The following is a 24,316-nucleotide window of genomic DNA, read 5'->3' as shown; positions in this document are numbered from 1 at the left end:
TATTTCTGACAGGTATCAGCTCCCACTTAGGTGAGCAGAGTGGAAGTTCTGCCCCCCCCCCCCCCATCAGATTTACCTCTCACAAACGGGAACGGGGCAGCGCGGCTATACCGCCGGCAAAGCGCCTCTGCGGAGGCGATTTGCAGTGGTTTTTAACCCTTTCTCGGCCGCTAGCGGGGGGGTAAAACCACCCCCGCTAATGGCCGAATACCGACGGTAAAGCGCCACTAACAATAGCGGCGCTTTACCGTCGACACCACCCCCCGCCCCAGTGTGAAAGGGGCCAAACAGACTCTCAAAGCTTCCCTGCAGACTGCTCCTTGCTCCATTGTAGACTCAGTCCCCTCTTCCTGGCAGACTCCTCTCCACTTCCTGAAAGTCTCTCCCTGCTCTCTGACACTCCACTTCCCTACGCTCCCGCACTTCTCTCTCTCCCTAGCAGACCTCTCCCTGTCCCCTCGCAGACTCCTCCCTGCTTCCTGTAGACTCCCACTTGCTTTCCTACAGATCGGGGCATAGGCTCTGCCCCGCTACCTCACAGTCTTAGACTGGCTACCTCGTAGACTCCTGGGCTGAGTCTGCAAGCGAGCCGGGACAAAATTTTTGAGGGAGCCAGGCTGAGACTGTTGGGAAGAGGGGACTAAGTCGACAAGGGAGCGAGGGGGAGACTGCAGGAGAGCTTTAGGTGTCTGTCCCCCAACAGACTTCTCTCTGCTCGTCTGCACACTCCTCCCTGCTCCATCGTAGGCTCAGTCCTGACTTCCTCACAGTCTCAGTCTGGCTCCCTTGTAGTCTCTGTCCCGTCTCCCTTGTAGTCTCTGTCCCGTCTCCCTTGTAGTCTCTGTCCCGGCTCCCTTGTAGTCTCTGTCCCGGCTCCCTTATAGTCTCAGTCTGACTCCCTTGTAGACTCTGTTCCAGCCCCCTTGTAGTCCCTGTCCCGGTTCCCTTGTAGACTCTTTCCCGGTTCCCTTGTAGACTCTTTCCCGGTTCCCTTGTAGACTGTCCTGGTTCCCTTGTAGACTCTGTCCCGGCTCCACTGTAGTCTCTGTCCCGGTTCCCTTGTAGACTCTGTCCCGGCTCCCTTGTAGTCTCTGTCCCGGTTCCCTTGTAGACTCTTTCCCGGTTCCCTTGTAGACTCTTTCCCGGTTCCCTTGTAGACTCTTTCCCGGTTCCCTTGTAGACTCTGTCCCGGTTCCCTTGTAGTCTCTGTCCCGGCTCCCTTGTAGTCTCTGTCCCGTCTCCCTTGTAGTCTCTGTCCCGTCTCCCTTGTAGTCTCTGTCCCGGCTCCCTTGTAGTCTCTGTCCCGGCTCCCTTATAGTCTCAGTCTGACTCCCTTGTAGACTCTGTTCCAGCCCCCTTGTAGTCCCTGTCCCGGTTCCCTTGACTCTTTCCCGGTTCCCTTGTAGACTCTTTCCCGGTTCCCTTGTAGACTCTGTCCCGGTTCCCTTGTAGACTCTGTCCCGGCTCCACTGTAGTCTCTGTCCCGGTTCCCTTGTAGACTCTGTCCCGGCTCCCTTATAGTCTCTGTCCCGGTTCCCTTGTAGACTCTTTCCCGGTTCCCTTGTAGACTCTTTCCCGGTTCCCTTGTAGACTCTGTCCCGGCTCCACTGTAGTCTCTGTCCCGGCTCCACTGTAGTCTCTGTCCCGGCTCCCTTGTAGTCTCTGTCTGACTCCCTTGTAGACTCTGTTCCAGGTCCCTTGTAGTCCCTGTCCCGGTTCCCTTGTAGTCTCTGTCCTGGCTCCCTTTTAGTTTTAGTTAGTTTAAGTCTGACTCCCTTGTAGTCTCTGTCCTGGCTCCCTTATAGTCTCAGTCTGACTCCCTTGTAGACTCTGTTCCAGCCCCCTTGTAGTCCCTGTCCTGGTTCCCTTGTAGACTCTTTCCTGGTTCCCTTGTAGACTCTGTCCCGGCTCCCTTGTAGTCTCTGTCTAACTCCCTTGTAGACTCTGTTCCAGGTCCCTTGGAGTCACTGTCCCGGTTTGCTTGTAGTCTCTGTCCTGGCTCCCTTGTAGTTTTAGTCTGACTCCCTTGTAGACTCTGTCCTGGCTCCCTTGTAGTCTCTGTCCCGGCTCCTTTGTAGTCTCTGTCCCAGCTCCCGGAGCCAGGCTGGGACTGATGAGAAGAGGGGACTAAGTCTACGAGGGAGTGGGGAGGAGAATGCAGGAGAGCTTTAGGCGTCTGTCCCCCCACAGACTCCTCTCTGCTCCTCTGCACACTCCTCCCTGCTCCATCGTAGGCTCAGTTCTGACTTCCTCACAGTCTCAGTCTGGCTCCCTTGTTGACTCTGTCCCAGCTCCCTTGTGGACTTAGCCCAGTCCAGCTATTTTATATGATGTGTCCTGTTCCTAGATCCGGTAGGATTTCCTTGAAGCTGCATGTCCATCGGACTTTGTACTCTCTGGAAGTCCTGTTTCCTCGGGGTATATAATGATTGCTGGATTTCAATGGTGGTAGATGGTTGAGAAAGAACACTAGGCGTGAAATTCCTCGCAGTATTTTACGCCGATTTCCATAAGCTCCACCCTGGCGTGTTTCGGCTTCAGTTTAGCTTTTGTATGGCTCTCCATTGATCACTCTCAAATGAAAAGCCATTGAATAGCAATTGCTCCTCGGCTGGAATGTTCTCATCGTCTAGGAGGTCCTCCAGTGGTATCTTCTGCCTTGTAACTTTTGTGAGGCCCTGAAATAGAAAAAAGAGAACAATGAGATCCATGAATGATTAGGAGAAACCCCTCCTATGTAGGGATGCACCGATATATTGGCTGCGGAACATTATCGGCCAAGAATAAGGTTATCTGCATTTTGCCGATAGAAAAAAAAAAAAAGGTGCCGATAATGGCATGACGCGTCCTATTGATTTTCAATGCAAAATCGTGTCCCATTGACTTCAATGCAAAAAAAAACCCCTATTGACACACTGATCAAATACATACCTTTCGACGTACAAAGAATGGGGGGCGCGTCTCTCTCGCCTCCACCTCCTCCCAGTTTATTCCTCTGAAAAACGGGTGTTTTCTGATGTTGCGGTAAGTCACTTTGTGCACCTCATGGTCTCCGAGCTACAGGGAAAAAAAGAAAACAGAAAAACATAAGATGACAGTAATGGCTCATGAAGTGCACTGACTCTTTGGCGGAGCCTATATGGCTACTCTCCTTGTCCCGCTGGAACTGTGTCACTACTTACCTTTTTCAGCAGGTCCACGAAGTCGGGGTCGGTGTCCATCAGGTACGGTGGCCTTAGACAGTTCATGGGATTGTCTAGTGCACTAAAGGTTGACTCAGTACCGAAAGCCAGATCACGTAACGTTTCCCCCAACGAGTAATAATCCATGGTTGGGTGACGCAGCATCTGTGGGGAAATCAGAGAGAGAAGGATAAGGATTAAAAGTTAGGCTAGAGACCAGCAGCACCAACATTACAACAAGTATTCAGTTTCAATGTGTAAATGTTAGTCCCCAGGGGTGGATGGTAGCTGGATGGGACCCCCAGGGCCAGCTGATGGTCAGACGGCGCCCCCCCAGGACTGGACAGGACCCCCAGGACTGGACATCACCCATAGGGCCAGATGGTAGCTGGATGGGACCTCCAAGGCCAGATGATGGTTAGACAGGGCCCCCCAGGACTGGACAGGACCCTCAGGGCCAGATGGTAGCTGGGAAGAACCCCCAGGTGCAGGTATTAGCTGGACGGGATCCGCAGAACCAGATAGTGGCTGGATGAGGCCCCCAGGACTGGACGCGATACCCAGATGGGTAACTGGACCAAGGTCATTAATCCAATCCTAATCTGATAATCGCTCTGTATATACAGGTTCTGTTTAATCCAGGCCTAGTATGGTTGATAATTGCCCTGTGTATGGGCACATTGGACTTACCTTGCGTTCAGGCGTGTAGACACTTGCAATGCCGAAGTCTGCAATTTTGATGTGACCGGTGCCATCTATGAGGATGTTGTCAAGCTTTAGGTCTCTGTGGAGAAAAAAAAAAGAGTGTCAGTTCTGTAGTTCAGACAATGATCCCTCCCATATATCCCGGGAATTACAGATCCATAGAGGGATGAACAATCACAAAGCTCCCTTTCCTAGCACCACCCAACGTTTCCTATGATCCGGTCTGCATTCCTCCGTCCTCCTCTCCTTATGTGTGCGTCCATTGGATGGAGGAGGAGGAACGGGTCACCATTGGGTGTTCAGGCAGCGGGAGGGGGGGAGGGGGAGGATTGTACAGTAAATAATAGTACTTACCTGTGTATGACACCTGTGGAGTGGATAAACTGCAGACCACACACGAGCTCCGCTGCAGTCAGTCTGAGGGTGGTGATGTCACATCTTTCCGCCTTGCTCATCAGATCTCCTCCGCTCAGATATTCCATGACATAGAAGAGTTGGCTCTGGGGGGGGGGGAACACAGACAGGTCAATCAATGCATTTCACTTAGAAGGTCCAAATCAGAGTCACGTGTTATATAAATCTACCCAAATATACTGCATGACGTCTACCTACAGTCCATCCATCCATATCTACCTACACTATATCCATCTATATCTATATCTACCTACACTATATCCATCTATATCTACCTACACTATATCCATCTATATCTATATCTACCTACAATATATCCATCTACATCTACCTACACTATATCTATATCTACCTACACTATATCCATGCATCTATATCTACCTACACTATCTCCATCTATATCTATATCTACCTACACTATCTCCATCTATATCTATATCTACCTACACTATATCCATCTATATCTACCTACACTATCTCCATCTATATCTATATCTACCTACACTATATCCAACCATCTATATCTACCTACACTATATCCATCTATATCTACCTACACTATATCCATCTATATCTATATCTACCTACACTATATCCATCTATATCTATATCTACCTACACTATATCCATCCATCTATATCTACCTATACTATATCCATCTATATCTATATCTACCTACACTATATCCATCCATCTATATCTATATCTACCTACACTATATCCATCCATCTATATCTACCTACACTGTATCCATCCATCTATATCTACCTACACTATATCCATCCATCTATATATACCTATAACTTTCTATATATATCCCATCTATATCTACCTATATCCTTCTACAGTATCTATATCCATCCATCTGTATCTACCTATATATATATATATATATATATATATATATATATATATATATCACATTGCTGAGATCACTGACCCAGCAATGATGTCACCGGACTGGGCTGATGATGACATTCAGTTGTCATGAAGCAATGTTTGCACTATTTTATATGCACGCCATTCATTCTATACTTCTCTGTCTTTCGAAAAATAGACTTACCTCCGTCTGGAATGTGGCATAGGCGTGGATACAGTAATGGCTGCTCCCCACCTTCTCCAGGGCAAGACGCTCACACAGGGCGAGTTTATTGCAGTATGAAGCTACATGCCACTTCTCAACGATCTTTACGGCCACCAGCACGCCGCTGTCAATGTGAGTCGCCAGCACCACCTGTAGGAGAGAGAGAGACGGTTAGTACTTTATCTATTTCCATGTGCTCTAACTGCTAGGCCTGGTTCACACGTGTTTTGCTGTTTGACATGCATTCCACATTCGGATCGCACTTCAGACAGCAATAGCGGGGAGCCACACGTGTTGTGCATGGTTGTGGGGGGGGGGTTGCAACACAGCATCATTTATTCAAATGGGTCAATTCGGCCACAGAGCATGACAAGGGGGTATCGTTCCTGCCGCCACAGCGAAGCAAAGCATTCATAGGCACCCAGCAACAGGGGGAGCGGTTGAGGGGCAGGGTTTTACCGCCCCTCGATTGCAAATGTAAACAAGACCTGAAATCATTACTAAACATTCCTAGTGCACTACGCTGATTGTCTTCCTTCTGTCCTGGTGGAAATATGGTCGACAGCCACACCTAATAAAGAGCCTCTGTCATCTTCCACAGCAGGCCGTATCTTATGGGCCATAAACCAGAGCTACCAATCAGAATTCACTCTGCAGAGGTCAGATTGCTGGATTCTGATTGTTTGCTGCACTGATGGGGGCACTCTGGGAGGAAAAAACATTCCCTTGCAGGGGGTTCCCCCCCTATACACTGCTGACTGAGCCCAAGGATGATGAGTAGGGTGATAGGTTCACCTTACTCCACCAGACTTCCTCCACGCAGCACCACAACCCCTGACGAAGTCTCGCTCCTTCACTGGTCACAGCTCCCATATAATGCATGAACAGCAGTCCCACATTGTATGGGGGGGGGGGGCATTGGAGAGTCACGGTAAAACGGAGGAGAGCACCGGGCGCTGAAGGTTAAGCTAAGGATATCGCCTGATTCATCACCCCATGCAGAATGGAGGAGGACCCAACCGTGTGCCGTCCTCCCTGCTCAGGTCTTTTGGGCTGGATGAGTGTACATGTTTATGCTGCACCCGTCCTACATGGCCATAATGTGTCCCCCCAGTGGTATCTAGGCCAAACCACAGCACTGTGTCCCCACCCAGTGTCTATGGGCCCCTCATTACTAATCTCTGCTTACTTACCGTCCCAAAGGCTCCTGATCCAAGTATCTTATGGTAAATGAAACTCTCCGGAGTCAAGTTGGTCTCTTTGTGTCCTCTGGGGGCCGCTACGCGTTTTGTAGGGGCCGCTACACGTTCTGTCGTCCCGCCGTCTGCTAGAGAGAAGAAAGAGAAATAACGTTTATTGCCCCGCCCACATACAGGTCTTATCACTGAATTCTATTAGTAATTGAAGTCTCCAATACAGAGAGAAGAGCTGACCCCGGAAGTTTATATTTACACAGGGAAATTATCATCCAATCACTGACTAACTGCAGGCTTTGAGCAAGTCTATAGGTGTGTTCTAGGTCAATTTATAGGAGTTAAACTTTCACCACCATGCCTAGGAATGTGGGGGGAGGTTATGGGGGGGTTAAACATTCACTGCCATTCCCAGCATTGGGGGGGGTTAAACTTTAATAGCAATGCCCAGCATTGGAGGTAATGGGGGTTGAGCTTTCACTGCCATAGCCAGCAATGAGGGAGGGGGCAGAATATGGTGGGGTTACATTTTCACTGCCTTTCCCAGTATTATAGGGGGGGGGGGTAGACTTTCACTGCCATGCATGGCAATTCGGGGGAGATTATGGGGAGGTTGAACTTTTCTTGTCATGCCAAGCAATAGTGTGGGGGGGATTAGACTTTCTCTGCCATGCCCAGCAATGAAGAGGGGGGAGGTGTGGGGGGTAAACTTCAGTGCAATGCCCAGCAATGGAGGAAGGAGATTATGGTTGGGGGTAATCTTTAGCTGCCTTAGCCAGATATTGGGGAGGAGAGTGGGTGAAAATTTCAGTGCCATTGCAGCAATGTGGGGGGAGATTATGGAGGGGGGTTTTAAACTTTAAGTGCCATGCCTAGCAATGTGGGGGATTATGGGGGAGTTAAACTGTCACTGGGGAATGAGGTGGTTAAATGTTCACTGACATGGCCAGCAATGTGGGGGAAGAAAATAGGGGGGGTTACATTTTCAGTGCCAAACCTAGCAGTTTGGGGGGGTTTGAGGGGGGGAGTCCAGTTGATCATTTCTCTGGTTAATATTAAGTAAAATTGGTATTTGCTCCCTATCACAGAGCAAATGTCTCCTCCTCTGAGCCCAGTTCCTCTTTAGGGATGAGGTTGGTGGAGGAATTCATTGTTCTCTCCTATGTACTATATGAAGATTCACAACTAATCCTTACCTCCTCCGTCACTACTCCTCCTCTTCTTCCGACTGCTCTCACATTCTGTATCCTGGGACCATCTCCTCTTCTCTCCTTTCCTCTCTGCACAGCTCTGGAGATCCTCACTGGCTGTGTAACATCTGCTCCGCTTCCTGGGAACCTGGCCTGGCTGCTCAGTGGAGCTCTCTGCTTCCTCCTCTCTGCTCCTCTTCCTAGGAACCTGGCCTGTCTGCTCTGCAAACATCTCTAGTTCCTCACTGCTTGTGTAATAGACTTCCTCACTGCTCCTCTTCCTGGGAACCTGGCCTGTCTGCTCAGCCGAGCTCCCTACTTCCTCCTCTCTGCTCCTCTTCCTGGTAGCCCGGCCTGTCTGCTCAGCGGAGCTCCCTACTTCCTCCCTTCTGATCCTCTTCCTGGTAGCCCGGCCTGTCTGCTCAGCGGAGCTCCCTACTTCCTCCTTTCTGCTCCTCTTCCTGGTAGCCCGGCCTGTCTGCTCAGCGGAGCTCCCTACTTCCTCCCTTCTGATCCTCTTCCTGGTAGCCCTGCCTGTCTGCTCAGCGGAGCTCCCTACTTCTTCCTTTCTGCTCCTCTTCCTGGTAGCCTGGCCTGTCTGCTCAGCGGAGCTCCCTACTTCCTCCTTTCTGCTCCTCTTCCTGGTAGCCTGGCCTGTCTGCTCAGCGGAGCTCCCTACTTCCTCCTTTCTGCTCCTCTTCCTGGGAACCTGGCCTGTCTGCTCTGCAAACATCTCTAGTTCCTCACTGGTTGTGTAATTGATTTCCTCGCTGCTCCTCTTCCTGCGCCTCTGATTGGACATTGTGGATGTTCCAAAGCAAAGTTCCTCTCTGCTGATCTCCTGTCCTCTCTGCATGGCAGCTTTTATAATTTAATTAAATATGAAATAATAAAGTAAAGTGATAATAGAAACTTCTCTTCCTGCGCTGTGTACAATATATACAATCTATATATGAAGGTTATATATGGAATATTCTCCTATAATAGAATGCTGATAGAGAGCTCAGAATTCTGTGTCTGCACTCGTCTGTCTCCAATACACATTGGCTCTACTACTTCCCGACACTCTGCACTATAGGCTGGGAGCCCACTGTGATGTCACTTCCTGTCACATGACCACAAGTGACACTTATGCCCATATATGGTAAACAGCCCAGATCAGGTAAACAGCACTTATCATGTAATACAGATCAGACATATACCAAAGTGTTGTACAATTATACTCATTATTCATGAACATTTAAATATTGCTGACATATTCTGTAGCGTTGTGCAATTTAAAACTATTATTATAACTAATCTATATATAAATAGCTCTGATCTATTCTGTCACATTGTACAATTATATATTATTATTATTCAAACATCCAGCCAGTCTGATCTTCCAACTGACACTAACTGACACTTATGCCCACATAAGGTAAACAACCCAGATCATGTAATATGGATCTGACATATACCAAAGTGTTGTACAATTTTACATATTATTCATATTTATTTATATAGTGTTGACATATTCTGTAGCGTTGTGCAATTCAAAACTATTACTATTGTTATTACTAATATATATACTTAAATATTACTGACACATTCAGTAACATTGTACAATTACATAATATTATTACAGATTCATATAATGCTGACATGTACCGTAGCTTTGCACAATCACTCATTGTTACTATAATTTATTTATAATGCTGACATAGAGAGGTCCCCCCATCACATCAGAGGACCCCCATCACACCAGAGGACCCCCAACACATCAGAGGACCCCCTCATCACATCAGAGATACCTATCACATAAGAGGATCCCCCATCTCATTAGAGGACCCCCCCCATCACATCAGAGATCTTCTCATCACATCAGAGGTACCTCTTTCATATCAGAGGACCCCCCATCACATCATAGGTCCCCCCATCACATCAGAGGCACCCCATCACATCAGAGGTACCCCTTTCATATCAGAGGACACCCCATCACATCAGAGGACCCCCCATACATCAGAGATTCCCCTATCAGATCAGAGATCCCCCTATCACATCAGAGAACCCCCCATCACATCAGAGGACCCCCCATCATATCAGATATACCCTAACCCTTTAGAGTACCCCCCATCACATCAGAGGTCCCCCCATCACATCAGAGTTCCCCCTATCACATCAGAGGTCCCCCCATTACATATCTTCCCATCTCATCAGAGGTCCCCCATCAGATTAGAGGTCCCCCCATCACATCAGAGATCTCCCTATTAAATCAGAGGATCCCTCATCTCATTTGAGGTCCCCTGGCACATCCCTAGCACATCAGAGGTCCCCTCATCACATCAGAGATACCCATCTGATCAGAGGTCCCCCCATCACATCAAAGGACTCCTCATTGCATCAGAGATTCCCATAACATCTGAGGTCCCTGCAACACATCTGAGGTCCCCCCAACACATCAAATGACCCTCTATCACATCAGAGGACTCCCCATCGCTTTAGAGATCTCCCCATCACATCAGAGGACCCACCGTCACATCAGAGGCACCCCATCACATCAGAGGACCCCCGTCACATCAGAGCTTCCCCTATCACACTTTAATAGCAGAGGTCCCCCCATCACATCAGAGGTCCCCCCATCACATCAGAAGCACCCCATGACATCAGAGGTACCCCCATTACATCAAAAGACCCCCCCATCATTTTAGAGGTCCCCCATGACATCAGAGGATCCCCCATGACTTCATAGGATCCCCATCACATCAGAGGACCCCCCTATCAAATCAGAGATACCTCCATCACTGTAGAGGTCCCCCATCACATCAGAGGACCCCCATCACATCAGAGGTCCCCCATCACATCAGAGGACCCCCATCACATCAGAGGACCCCCATCACATCAGAGGTCCCCCATCACATCAGAGGACCCCCATCACATCAGAGGACCCCCAACACATCAGAGGACCCCCTCATGACATCAGAGGTCCCCAATCACATCAGAGGATCCCCCCATCAGATCAGAGGACCCCCCTCACATCAGAGGACCCCCTCACATCAGAGGACCCCCCATCACATCAGAGGTCCCATCTTTATTTTAGAGATCCCCCATCTCTTCAGAGGACCCCCATCACATCAGAGGTCCCCCTGTCACATCAGAGGCCCCCCCATCACATCAGAGGATCCCCCATCACATCAGAGGATCCCCCCCATCACATCAGAAGTCCCCCATCACATCAGAAGCACCCCATCACATCAGAGGTTCCCCCATCACATCAGAGAACCCCCTATCATATCAGATATACCCCAACCTTTTAGAGTACCACCCATCACATCAGAGATCCCCCCCCCATCACATTAAAGGGCTCCTCATTGCATCAGAGATTCCCATGACATCTGAGGTCCCTTCAAACACATCTGAGCCCCCCCCCATCAGATTTGAGATCCCCCATCACATCAGAGGTACTCCCATTACATCAGAGATCCCCATCACATCAGAGATCCCCCATCACATCAGAGATCCCCCCATCACTTTAGAGATCTCCCCATCACATCAGAGGACCCCCAATCACATCAGAGGACCCCTCATCACATCAGAGGACCTCCCAACAAATCAGAGGACCCCCCCATCACATCAAATGACCCCCCATCACATCAGAGGATCCCCCCATCACATCCAAGATCCCCCCATCACATCAGAGTGCCTCCCATCACATCAGAGTACCCCCCCCATCACATCAGAGGTCCCCCATCACATCAGAAGCACCCCATCACACCAGAGATCCCCCATCACATCAGAGGTCTCCCCATCACATCAGAGATCCCCTCATCACATCAGAGGACCCCCCCCATCACATCAGAGGTCCCCCCATTACATCAGAGGTCCCCCATCACATCAGAGATCCCCCATCACATCAGAGGACCCCCCCCCATCACATCAGAGGACCCCCCCATCACATCAGAGATCCCCCCATCACATCAGAGATCGCCCCATCACGTCAGAGGTCCCCCATCACATTAGAGGTCCCCCCATCACATCAGAGATCTCCCTATTAAATAAGAGGATCCCTCATCTCATTTGAGGTCCCCTGGCACATCCCTAAGCACATCAGAGGTCCCCTCATCACATCAAAGGACTCCTCATTGCATCAGAGATTCCCATGACATCTGAGGTCCCCCCATCACATCAAAGGACCCTCCATCACATCAGAGCACGCCACTATCACATCAGAGGACCCCCATCACATCAGAGGACCCCCCATCACATCAGAGGATCCCCCATTGCATCAGAGGATCCCCCATCACATCAGAGGACCCCCCATCACATCAGAGGATCCCCCATCACATCAGAGGACCCCCCATCACATCAGAGGAACCCCCATCACATCAGAGGATCCCCCCATCACATCAGAGGATCCCCCTATCACATCATAGGAACCCCCCCATCATATCAGATATGCCCCAACCCTTTAGAGTACCCCCCATCACGTCAGAGGTCCCCCCATCACATCAAAGAATCCCTCATCGCATAAGAGATTCCCATGACATCTGAGGTCCCTTCAACACATCTGAGGTTCCCCCATCACTTTAGAGATCTCCCCATCACATCAGTGGACCCCCATCACATCAGAGGATCCCCCATCACATCAGAGGTACCCCATCACATCAGAGGACCCCCGTCACATCAGAGCTTCCCCTATCACATCAGAGCTTCCCCTTTCATATCAGAGGTCCCCCCATCACATTGTAGGTCCCCCCATCACATCAGAGGTACCCCCATTACATCAAAAGACCCCCCCATCACTTCAGAGGTCCCCCATGACATCAGAGGACCCCCCTATCAAATCAGAGATACCTCCATCACATCAGAGGTCCCCCCATCACATCAGAGATCACCCCGATCACATCATAGGACCCCATCACATCAGAGGTCCCCCATCACATCAGAGCACCCCCCATCACATCAGAGAACCCCCTATCACATCAGAGGACCCCCCATAACATCAGAGATCCCCCATCACATCAGAGATCCCCCCATCACATCAGAGATCCCCCATCACATCAAAGGATCCCCCATCACATCAGAGCACCCCCCATCACATCAGGGATCCCCCCATCACATCACAGATCCCCCATCATATCAGAGGATCCCCCATTACATCAGAGGTCCCCCATCAAATCAGAGGACCCCCATCACTTCATAGGTCCCCCATCACATTAGTGATCCCCCCATCACATCATAGGATCCCCCCATCACATCAGAGGACCCCCCCATCACATCATAGGATCCCCCCATCACATCAGAGGACCCCCCCATCACATCAGAGGTCCCCCCATCACATCAGAGATCCTCCATCACATCAGAAGCACCCCATCACATCAGAGGACCCCCCCCCCCATCACATCAGAGGACCCCCCCCCCCATCACATCAGAGATCCCCCATCACATCAGAGAACCCCCCATCACATCAGAGGACCCCCCCCCCCATCACATCAGAGATCCCCCCCGCACATCATAGGATCCCCCCATCACATCAGAGGTCCCCCTATCACATCAGAGATCCCCCATCAAATCAGAGAACCCCCCCATCACATCAGAGGACCCCCCCCATTACATCAGAGATCCCCCATCACATCAGAGGATCCCCCATCACATCAGAGATCCCCCATCACATCAGAGGACCCCCATCACTTCATAGGTCCCCCATCACATTAGTGATCCCCCATCACATCATAGGATCCCCCCATCACATCAGAGGTCCCCCATCACATCAGAAGCACCCCATCACATCAGAGGACTCCCCCCATCACATTAGAGGACCCCCCATCACATCAGAGGACCCCCCATCACATCAGAGGACCCCCCAATCACATCAGAGGTCCCCAATCACATCAGAGGACCCACAATCACATCAGAGGACCCCCCATTACATCAGAGTATTCCTCATCACATCAGAGGTCACCCATTACATCAGAAGCCCCCCATCACATCAGGGATCCCCCATCACATCAGAGATCCCCCCATCACATCAGAGAACCCCCCATCACATCAGAGATCCCCTCATCACATCAGAGGACCCCCATCACATCAGCGTTCCCCCATCCCATTAGAGCTCTCCCCATCACATCAGAGATCCCCCATCACATCAGAGGTCCCCCATCACATCAGAGATCCCCCATCATATTAGAGGACCCCCCATCACATCAGAGGTCCCCTCGTCACATCAGAGGACCCCCCCATCACATCAGAGAACCCCCCATCACATCAGAGGATCCCCCATCACATAAGAGATACCCCCATCACTTCAGAGGACCCCCATCACTTCATTGGTCCCCCATCACATCAGTGATCCCCCCAGCACATCATAGGATCCCCCATCACATGAGAGGACCCCCCCATCACTTCAGAGGTCCCCCCTTCACATCAGAAGCACCCCATGACATCAGAGATCACCCCCATCACACCAGAGGACCCCCCATCACTTTGTAGGTCCCCCATTACATCAGAAGCACCCCATTACATCTGAGGACTCCCCCCATCACATCAGAGGACCCCCATCACATCAGAGATCCCCCCATCACATCAGAGGACTCCCCCCATCACATCAGAGGACCCCCATCACATCAGAGATCCCCCCATCACACCAGAGGACTCCCCCCATCACATCAGAGGACCCCCATCACATCAGAGAAACCCCCCATCACATCAGAGGACCCTCCCCATCACATCAGAGGACCCTCCCCATCACATCAGAGGACCCCCCATCACATCATAGGTCCCCCATCACATCAGAGATCCCCCATCACATTTGTGATTCCCCCATCACATCATAGGATCCCCCCATCACATCAGAAGCACCCTATCACATCAGAGATCCCCCCATCACTTCATAGGTCCCCCATCACATCAGAACCACCCTATCACATCAGAGGACTCCCCCCATCACATTCGAGGACCCCCCATCACAACAGAGATCCCCCATCACATCAGAGGATCCCCCCATCATATCAGAGGACCCCCATCACATCAGAGATCCCCTCATCACATCAGAGATCCCCCCATCACATCACAGAGGTCCCCCACCACATCAGAGGTACCCCCATTACATCAAAAGACCCCCCCCATCACTTCAGAGGTCCCCCATGACATCAGAGGACCCCCCTATCAAATCAGAGATACCTCCATCACATCAGAGGTCCCCCATCACATCAGAGCACCCACACCACATCAGAGCACCCCCCATCACATCAGAGGTGCCCCCATCACATCAGAGGTCCTCCCATCACATCAGAGAATCCCCATCACATCAGAGGATCCCCCATCACATCAGAGGATCCCCCATCACATAAGAGGACCCCCATCACATCAGAGGATCCCCCATCACATCAGAGCACCCCCCATCACATCAGAGATCCCCCCATCATATCAGAGATCCCCCATCACATCAGAGGATCCCCCATCACATCAGAGGACCCCCCATCACATCAGAGGTTCCCAATCACATCAGAGGATCCCCCATCACATCAGAGGTCCCCCATCACATCAGAGGACCCCCATCACTTCATAGGAGCCCCCCATCACATCAGAGGACCCTCCCCCCATCACATTAGAGATCCTCCATCACATCAGAAGCACCCCATCACATCAGAGGTCCCCCCATCACATCAGAGATCCTCCATCACATCAGAAGCACCCCATCACATCAGGGGACCCCCATCACATCAGAAGCACCCCATCACATCAGAGATCCCCTCATCACATCAGAGGTTCCCAATCACATCAGAGGATCCCCCATCACATCAGAGGTCCCCCATCACAACAGAGGACCCCCATCACTTCATAGGTCCCCCATTACATTAGTGAGCCCCCCATCACATCAGAGGACCCTCCCCCCATCACATCAGAGATCCTCCATCACATCAGAAGCACCCCATCACATCAGAGGTCCCCCCATCACATCAGAGATCCTCCATCACATCAGAAGCACCCCATCACATCAGGGGACCCCCCATCACATCAGAGGATCCTCCATCACATCAGAGGATCCCCCATCACATCAGAGATCCCTCCATCACATCAGAAGACCCCCATCACATCAGAGGACCCCCATCACATCAGAAGCACCCCATCACATCACAGGATCCCCCCATCACATCAGAGATCCCCCATCAAATCAGAGAACCCCCCCATCACATCAGAGGACCCCCCCCCTTATTACATCAGAGATCCCCCATCACATCAGAAGCACCCCATCACACCAGAGGACCCCCATCAAATCAGAGACCCCCCCATCACATCAGAGGACCCCCCCATTACATCAGAGATCCCCCCATCACATCAGAGGATCCCCCATCACATCAGACATCCCCCATCACACTGAGGATCCCCATCACATCAGAGGACCCCCATCACTTCATAGGTCCCCCATCACATTAGTGATCCCCCATCACATCATAGGATCCCCCCATCACATCAGAGGTCCCCCCATCACATCATAGAATCCCACCATCACATCAGAGGTCCCCCCATCACATCATAGGATCCCCCCATCACATCAGAGGTCCCCCATCACATCAGAAGCACCCCATCACATCAGATGACTCCCCCCATCACATTAGAGGACCCCCCATCACATCAGAGATCCCCCATCACATCAGAGATCCCCTCATCACATCAGAGGACCCCCCAATCACATCAGAGGTCCCCAATCACATCAGAGTATTCCTCATCACATCAGCATTCCCCCATCCCATTAGAGCTCTCCCCATCACATCAGAGATCCTCCATCATATCAGAGGACCCCCATCACATCAGAGGACCCCTCGTCACATCAGAGGACCCCCCATCACATCAGAGGTCCCCTCATCACATCAGAGAACCCCCATCACATCAAAGATCCCCCATCACATCAGAGATCCCCTCATCACATCAGAGATCCCCCCATCACATCACAGATCCCCCATCACATCAGAGTTCCCCCCCCCCCCATCATATCAGATATACCCCCATCACATTAGAGGGCCCCCATCACATCACAGGTCCCCTTATCACATTAGAGATCTCCCATCACATCAGAGATCCCCCATCTCATTAGAGGTCCCCTAGCACATCAGAGGTCCCCCCATTAAATAATATGATCCCTCATCACATCAGAGGTCCCCCCATCAGATTAGAGATCCCCCCATCACATCAGAGATACCCCCATCACATCAGAGGTACCCCATCATATCAGATCTTCTCCAATCAAATCAGAGATACCCCCATCGCTTTAGAGGCCCCTGATCACATCAGAGGTACCTCTTTCATATCAGAGGTCCCCCATCACATCAGAGGACCCCCATCACATCAGAGGACCCCTCATCACATCAGAGGACCCCCATCACATCAGAGATCCCCACATCACTTTACAGATCCCCCAAATCACATCACAGAGGTCCCCTATCACATCAGAGGTCCCCCCATTACATCAGAGGTCTCCCATCACATCAGAGAATCACCCATCACATCAGAGAATCCCCCATCTCCTCAGAGGTCCCCCCTTTAAATCATAGGACCCCCCCCCCCCATTACATCAGAGGACCCCTCATCACATCAGAGATACCCCCATCACATTAGAGGTACCCCTGTCACTTTATAGGTTCCACTGATGACATCAAAGGTACAATTTTCATATCAGAGGTCCTCCATCACATCAGAGGTCCCTCAATCACATCAGCGATCCCCCCATCACATCAGAGAACCCCCCATCACATTAGACATCTCCCCATCACATTAGACATCTTCCCATCACATCAGAGGTCCCCCCATCACATCAGAGGTCCCCCATCACATCAGAGGCACCTCATCACATCAGAGATCTCCCCATCACATTATAGATCCCCCATCACATTAGAGGTCCCCACCATAATATCAGATATAGCCCCATCACATCAGAGGACCCCCATCACATCAGAGATACTCCCATTACATCAAAGGACCCCCCCATCACTTTAGAGGTCCCCCATCACATCAAAGGACCCCCATCACATCAGAGGACCCCCCTATCAAATCAGAGATACCTCCATCACTGTAGAGGTCCCCCATCACATCAGAGGACCCCCCCATCACATCAGGTCTTCCCCTATCAAATCGGAGATACCTCTATCACTTTAGAGGTCACCCGCTCACATCAGAGGTAACCCTTTCATATCAGAGGACCCCCCATCACCTCATAGGTCGCCCAATACATCAGAGGACTCACATCACATCAGAGGTCCCCAATCACATCAGAGGACCCCCAATCACATCAGAGGACCCCCCATTACATCAGAGTATTCCTCATCACATCAGAGGTCACCAATCACATCAGAAGCCCCCCATCACATCAGGGATCCTCCATCACATAAGAGATCCCCCCATCACATCAGGGATCCTCCATCACATAAGAGATCCCCCCATCACATCAGGGATCCTCCATCACATAAGAGATCCCCCCATCACATCAGGGATCCTCCATCACATAAGAGATCCCCCCATCACATCAGGGATCCTCCATCACATAAGAGATCCCCCCATCACATCAGAGAACCCCCAATCACATCAGAGATCCCCTCATCACATCAGAGGACCCTCCAACACATCAGAGGATTCTCCATCACATCAGCGTTCCCCCATCCCATTAGAGCTCTCCCCATCACATCAGAGATCCCCCATCACATCAGAGGTCCCCCATCACATCAGAGGACCCCTTGTCACATTAGAGGACCCCCCCCCCATCACATCAGAGGACCCCCCATCACATCAGAGATCCCCCATCACATCAGAGGATCCCCCATCACATCAGAGATCCCCCCCATCATATCAGAGGATCCTCCATCACATCAGGGAGACCCCCATCACATCAGAGGACCCCCATCACTTCATTGGTCCCCCATCACATCAGTGATCCCCCCATCACATCATTGGATCCCCCATCACATCAGAGAACCCCCATCACATCAGAGGTCCCCCCTTCACATCAGAAGCATCCCATGACATCAGAGATCACCCCCATCACACCAGAGGACCCCCCATCACTTTGTAGGTCCCCCATCACATCAGAAGCACCCCATCACATCTGAGGACTCCCCCATCACATCAGAGGACCCCCCATCACATCAGAGATCCCCCATCACATCAGAGATCCCCCATCACATCAGAGAACCCCCCATCACATCAGAGATCCCCTCATCACATCAGAGATCACCCCCATCACACCAGAGGACCCCCCATCACTTTGTAGGTCCCCCATCACATCAGAAGCACCCCATCACATCTGAGGACTCCCCCATCACATCAGAGGACCCCTCATCACATCAGAGAACCCCCCATCACATCAGAGGATCCCCTATCACATCAGAGATCCCCCCATCACATCAGAGGATCCCCCATCACTTCATAGGATCCCCCATCACATCAGAGGTCCCCCTTCACATCAGAAGCACCCCATGACATCAGAGATCACCCCCATCACACCAGAGGACCCCCATCACTTTGTAGGTCCCCCATCACATCAGAAGCACCCCATCACATCACAGATCCCCCTATCACATCACAGAGGTCCCCCACCACATCAGAGGTACCCCCCCCATCATATCAGATATACCCCCATCACATTAGAGGACCCCCATCACATCACAGGTCCCCTTATCACATTAGAGATCCCCCATCTCATTAGAGGTCCCCCCATTAAATAATATGATCCCTCATCACATCAGAGGTCCCCCCATCAGATTAGAGATCCCCCCATCACTTCATAGGTCCCCCGTCACATTAGTGATCCCCCCATCACATTCGAGGACCCCCCATCACATCAGAGATCCCCCATCACATCAGAGGATTCCCCCATCACATCAGAGGTCCCCCATCACACCAGAGGATCCCCCCATCACATCAGAGGACCCCCCCATCACATCATAGGTCCCCCCATCACATCAGAGATCCCCCATCACATTTGTGATCCCCCCATCACATCATAGGATCCCCCCATCACATCAGAGGTCCCCCATCACATCAGAGGTCCCCAATATCATCAGAGATCCCCCATCACATCAGAGAACCCCCATCACATCAGAGATCCCCCATCACATCAGAGATCCCCTCATCACATCAGAGATCCCCCCATCACATCACAGATCCCCCTATCACATCACAGAGGTCCCCCACCACATCAGAGGTACCCCCCCCCATCATATCAGATATACCCCCATCACATTAGAGGACCCCCATCACATCACAGGTCCCCTTATCACATTAGAGATCCCCCATCTCATTAGAGGTCCCCTAGCACATCAGAGGTCCCCCCATTAAATAATATGATCCCTCATCACATCAGAGGTCCTCCCATCAGATTAGAGATCCCCCCATCACATCAGAGGTCCCCCATCACATTAGTGATCCCCCCATCATATCAGATCTTCTCCAATCAAATCAGAGATACCCCCATCACTTTAGAGGTCCCTGATCACATCAGAGGTACCTCTTTCATATCAGAGGTCCCCCCATCACATCAGAGGACCCCCATCACATCAGAGGACCCCCATCACATCACATCAGAGATCCCCACATCACTTTACAAATCCCCCAAATCACATAACAGAGGTCCCCCCATTACATCAGAGGTCCCCCCATTACATCAGAGGTCTCCCATCACATCAGAGAATCACCCATCACATCAGAGAATCCCCCATCTCCTCAGAGGTCCCCCTTATTAATAGGACCCCCCCCCCCCCCCATTACATCAGAGGACCCCTCATCACATCAGAGATACCCCCATCACATTAGAGGTACCCCTGTCACTTTATAGGTTCCACTGATGACATCAAAGGTACAATTTTCATATCAGAGGTCCTCCATCACATCAGAGGTCCCTCAATCACATCAGCGATCCCCCCATCACATCAGAGAACCCCCCATCACATTAGACATCTCCCCATCACATTAGACATCTTCCCATCACATCAGAGGTCCCCCATCACATCAGAGGTCCCCCCATCACACCAGAGGTCCCCCCATCACATCAGAGGCACCCCATCACATCAGAGATCTCCCCATCACATTATAGATCCCCCATCACATTAGAGGTCCCCACCATAATATCAGATATAGCCCCATCCCATCAGAGCCCCCCATCACATCAGAAGACCCCCCATCACATCAGAGATACCCCCATTACATCAAAGGACGCCCCATCACTTTAGAGGTCCCCCATCACATCAAAGGACCCCCATCACATCAGAGGACCTCCCTATCAAATCAGAGATATCTCCATCACTGTTGAGGTCCCCCATCACATCAGAGGACCCCCATCATATCAGAGGACCCCCCCATCACATCAGGTCTTCCCCTATCAAATCGGAGATACCTCCATCACTTTAGAGGTCACCCGCTCACATCAGAGGTAACCCTTTCATATCAGAGGACCCCTCATTACCTCATAGGTCCCCCAATACATCAGAGGACCCACAGCACATCAGAGGACCCCCCATCACACCAGAGATCTCCCCATCACATCAAATGACCTCCCATTAAATAAGCGGACCTCCCATCACATCAGAGATCACACCAGAGGATCCCCCCCATCACATCAGAGGACCCTCCCATCACATCATAGGTCCCCCCCATCACATCAGAGATCCCCCATCACACCAGAGGATCCCCCCATCACATCAGAGGACCCCCCCCATCACATCATAGGTCCCCCCCATCACATCATAGGTCCCCCCCATCACATCAGAGATCCCCTATCACATTTGTGATCCCCCATCACATCATAGGGGTCCCCCATCACATCAGAGGTCCCCCATCACATCAGAAGCACCCTATCATATCAGAGATCCCCCATCACTTCATAGGTCCCCCATCACATCAGAACCACCCTATCACATCAGAGGACTCCCCCCATCACATCAGAGGACTCCCCCCATCACATCAGAGATCCCCCATCACATCAGAGATCCCCCATTACATCAGAGGACCCCCATCACATCAGAGGTCCCCAATCACATCAGAGATCCCCCATCACATCAGAGAACCCCCCATCACATCAGAGATCCCCTCATCACATCAGAGATCCCCCCATCACATCACAGATCCCCTATCACATCACAGAGGTCCCCCACCACATCAGAGGTACCCCCCCCCCCATCACATTAGAGGACCCCCATCACATCACAGGTCCCCTTATCACATTAGAGATCTCCCATCACATCAGAGATCCCCCATCTCATTAGAGGTCCCCTAGCACATCAGAGGTCCCCCCATTAAATAATATGATCCCTCATCACATCAGAGGGCCCCCCCATCACATCAGAGGATCCCCCTCATCACATCAGAGGATCACCCCCATCACATCAGAGAATCCCCCCATCTCATTAGAGGTCCCCTAGCACATCAGAGGTCCCCCCATTAAATAATAGGACCCCCCCATCACATCAGAGGTCCCCCCATCAGATTAGAGATCCCCCCCCATCACATCAGAGGTCCCCCATCATATCAGATCTTCTCCCATCAAATCAGAGATCCCCCCATCACATCACAGGACCCCCATCACATCAGAAGTACCCCATCACATCAGAGGAACCCTTAATCACTTCATAGGTCCCCCATCACATCATAGATCCTCCCATCACATCATATGATCCCCTATCACATCAGAGAACCCCCATCACATCAGAGGATCCCCCCATCACATCAGAGGACCCCCCATCACATCAGAGGACCCCCATCACATCAGAGGTCCCCCATCACATTAGACGCACCCCATCACATTAGAGATCCCCCATCATATCAGAAACCCCCCATCACATCAGAGAACCCCCAGCATGTCAGAAGATCCCCCATCACATGAGAGTACCCCCCCCCCCCCATCACATCAGAGATCTCCCTATTAAATCAGAGGATCCCTCATCTCATTTGAGGTCCCCTGGCACATCCCTAAGCACATCAGAGGTCCCCCATCACATGAAAGGACTCCTCATTGCATCTGAGATTCCCATGACATCTGAGGTCCCTCCAACACATCTGAGGTCCCCCCATAAGATTTGAGATCCCCCATCACATCAGAGGTACTCCCATCACATCAGAGGACCCCCATCACATCAAAGGACCCTCCATTACATCAGAAGCACCCCATCACATCAGAGATCACCCCCATCACATCAAAGGACCCTCCATTACATCAGATGCACCCCATCACATCAGAAATCACCCCCATCACATCAGAGGACCCCCCATCACATCAGAGATCCCCCGTCACATCAGAAGCACCCATCACATCAGAGATCCCCCATCATCAGAGCTCCCCCATCACGTCAGAGGACCCCCCATCACATCAGAGGACCCCCCATCACATCAGAGATCCCCCTTCACATCAGAGGACCCCCCCCCCATCACATTAGAGATCCTCTCATCACATCAGGGAACCCACCATCATATCAGAGGACCCCCCATCACATCAGAGGATCCTCCATCACATCAGAGGATCCCCCTATCACATTAGAGAACCCTCTTCACATCAGAGAACCCCCATCACATCAGAGATCCCCACATCACTTTACAGATCCCGGTGAATAAAGTGATTTTGTGCAAATTGCAATGGAATATTCTAAATAAATCATCCCAAATGGGATATAAATATAAATAAATAAAAAAAATACGTGTATTTAAACCATCCAAGTGAAGTGACAATGTATAATATACAAAATTACACGCATAGATCATATATTCTCAATCATGCCATGTATACTTAAAATGTGTCCTAATATAAACTAATGTGAAAATAGGTGTGTACCACCTTGTGTACAGGAAAAACAAAAGTCAATAAAGAAAGAAAGAAAGAAAGAAAGAAAGAAAGAAAGAAAGAAAGAAAGAAAGAAAAATAAAATAAAATAAGTGTCAATAAATGTCCAAAACTTCCTAGGGTGAATAAAAAGTGATGAAATTCTGTGGCTGTTAGGATTGATGGAGATGATAATCCATAAATGATCCTGCTGTGATACATGTGATACACTGAAAGATTTTGCTGCATTTTTACTTGTACTTTTTATTGGTTTAGATTACTGTTTAAGTAGCGCGAGAGGCCTTTTTCAAACACTTTACAGATCCCCCCATCACATCAGAGATCCCCCATCACATCAGAGGTACCCCCATCACATCAGAGGTACCCCATCACATCAGAGGTACCCCCATCACATCAGAGGTACCCCCATCACATCAGCGTTCCCCAATCCCATTAGAGATCTCCCCATCACTTCAGAGCTCCCCCCATCACATCAGAGGACCCCCCATCACATCAGAGGACCCCCCATCACATCAGAGGTCCCCCATCACATCAGAGGACCCCCCCCATCACATCAGAGGACCCCCCATCACATCAGAGGTACCCCCATCACATCAGAGGTACCCCCATCACATCAGAGATCCCCCATCACATCAGAGGTACCCCCCATCACATCAGAGGTACCCCCATCAGATCAGAGGACCCCTCATCACATCAGAGAACCCCCCATCACATCAGAGGATCCCCTATCACATCAGAGATCCCCCCATCAT

At 50.9% G+C, this 24,316-nt stretch overlaps 1 long non-coding RNA gene across 4 annotated transcripts in view; it reads left to right on the top strand.

Annotated features, from left to right (window-relative positions):
* The window catches only part of LOC141133686 (uncharacterized), a 237,959-nt gene that overhangs the window by 186,403 nt on the left and 27,240 nt on the right, over window positions 1-24,316 (top strand). For 2 of the 4 annotated variants that reach the window (XR_012243109.1, XR_012243106.1), the window contains one exon: window positions 5,359-5,555. This is a non-coding gene — a long non-coding RNA (uncharacterized lncRNA). Of the gene's footprint in view, window positions 1-5,358; window positions 5,557-23,547; window positions 23,963-24,316 lie in introns of those variants that run through there. The other 2 variants (XR_012243107.1, XR_012243108.1) reach the window with 2 other exon arrangements.

This window comes from Aquarana catesbeiana, linkage group LG03 (genome assembly GCF_042186555.1).
Source record: "Aquarana catesbeiana isolate 2022-GZ linkage group LG03, ASM4218655v1, whole genome shotgun sequence".
Taxonomy (NCBI): domain Eukaryota; kingdom Metazoa; phylum Chordata; class Amphibia; order Anura; family Ranidae; genus Aquarana; species Aquarana catesbeiana.
The sequence above is the reverse complement of the archived record's forward strand: the minus strand, read 5'-3'. Positions and strand labels throughout refer to the sequence as shown.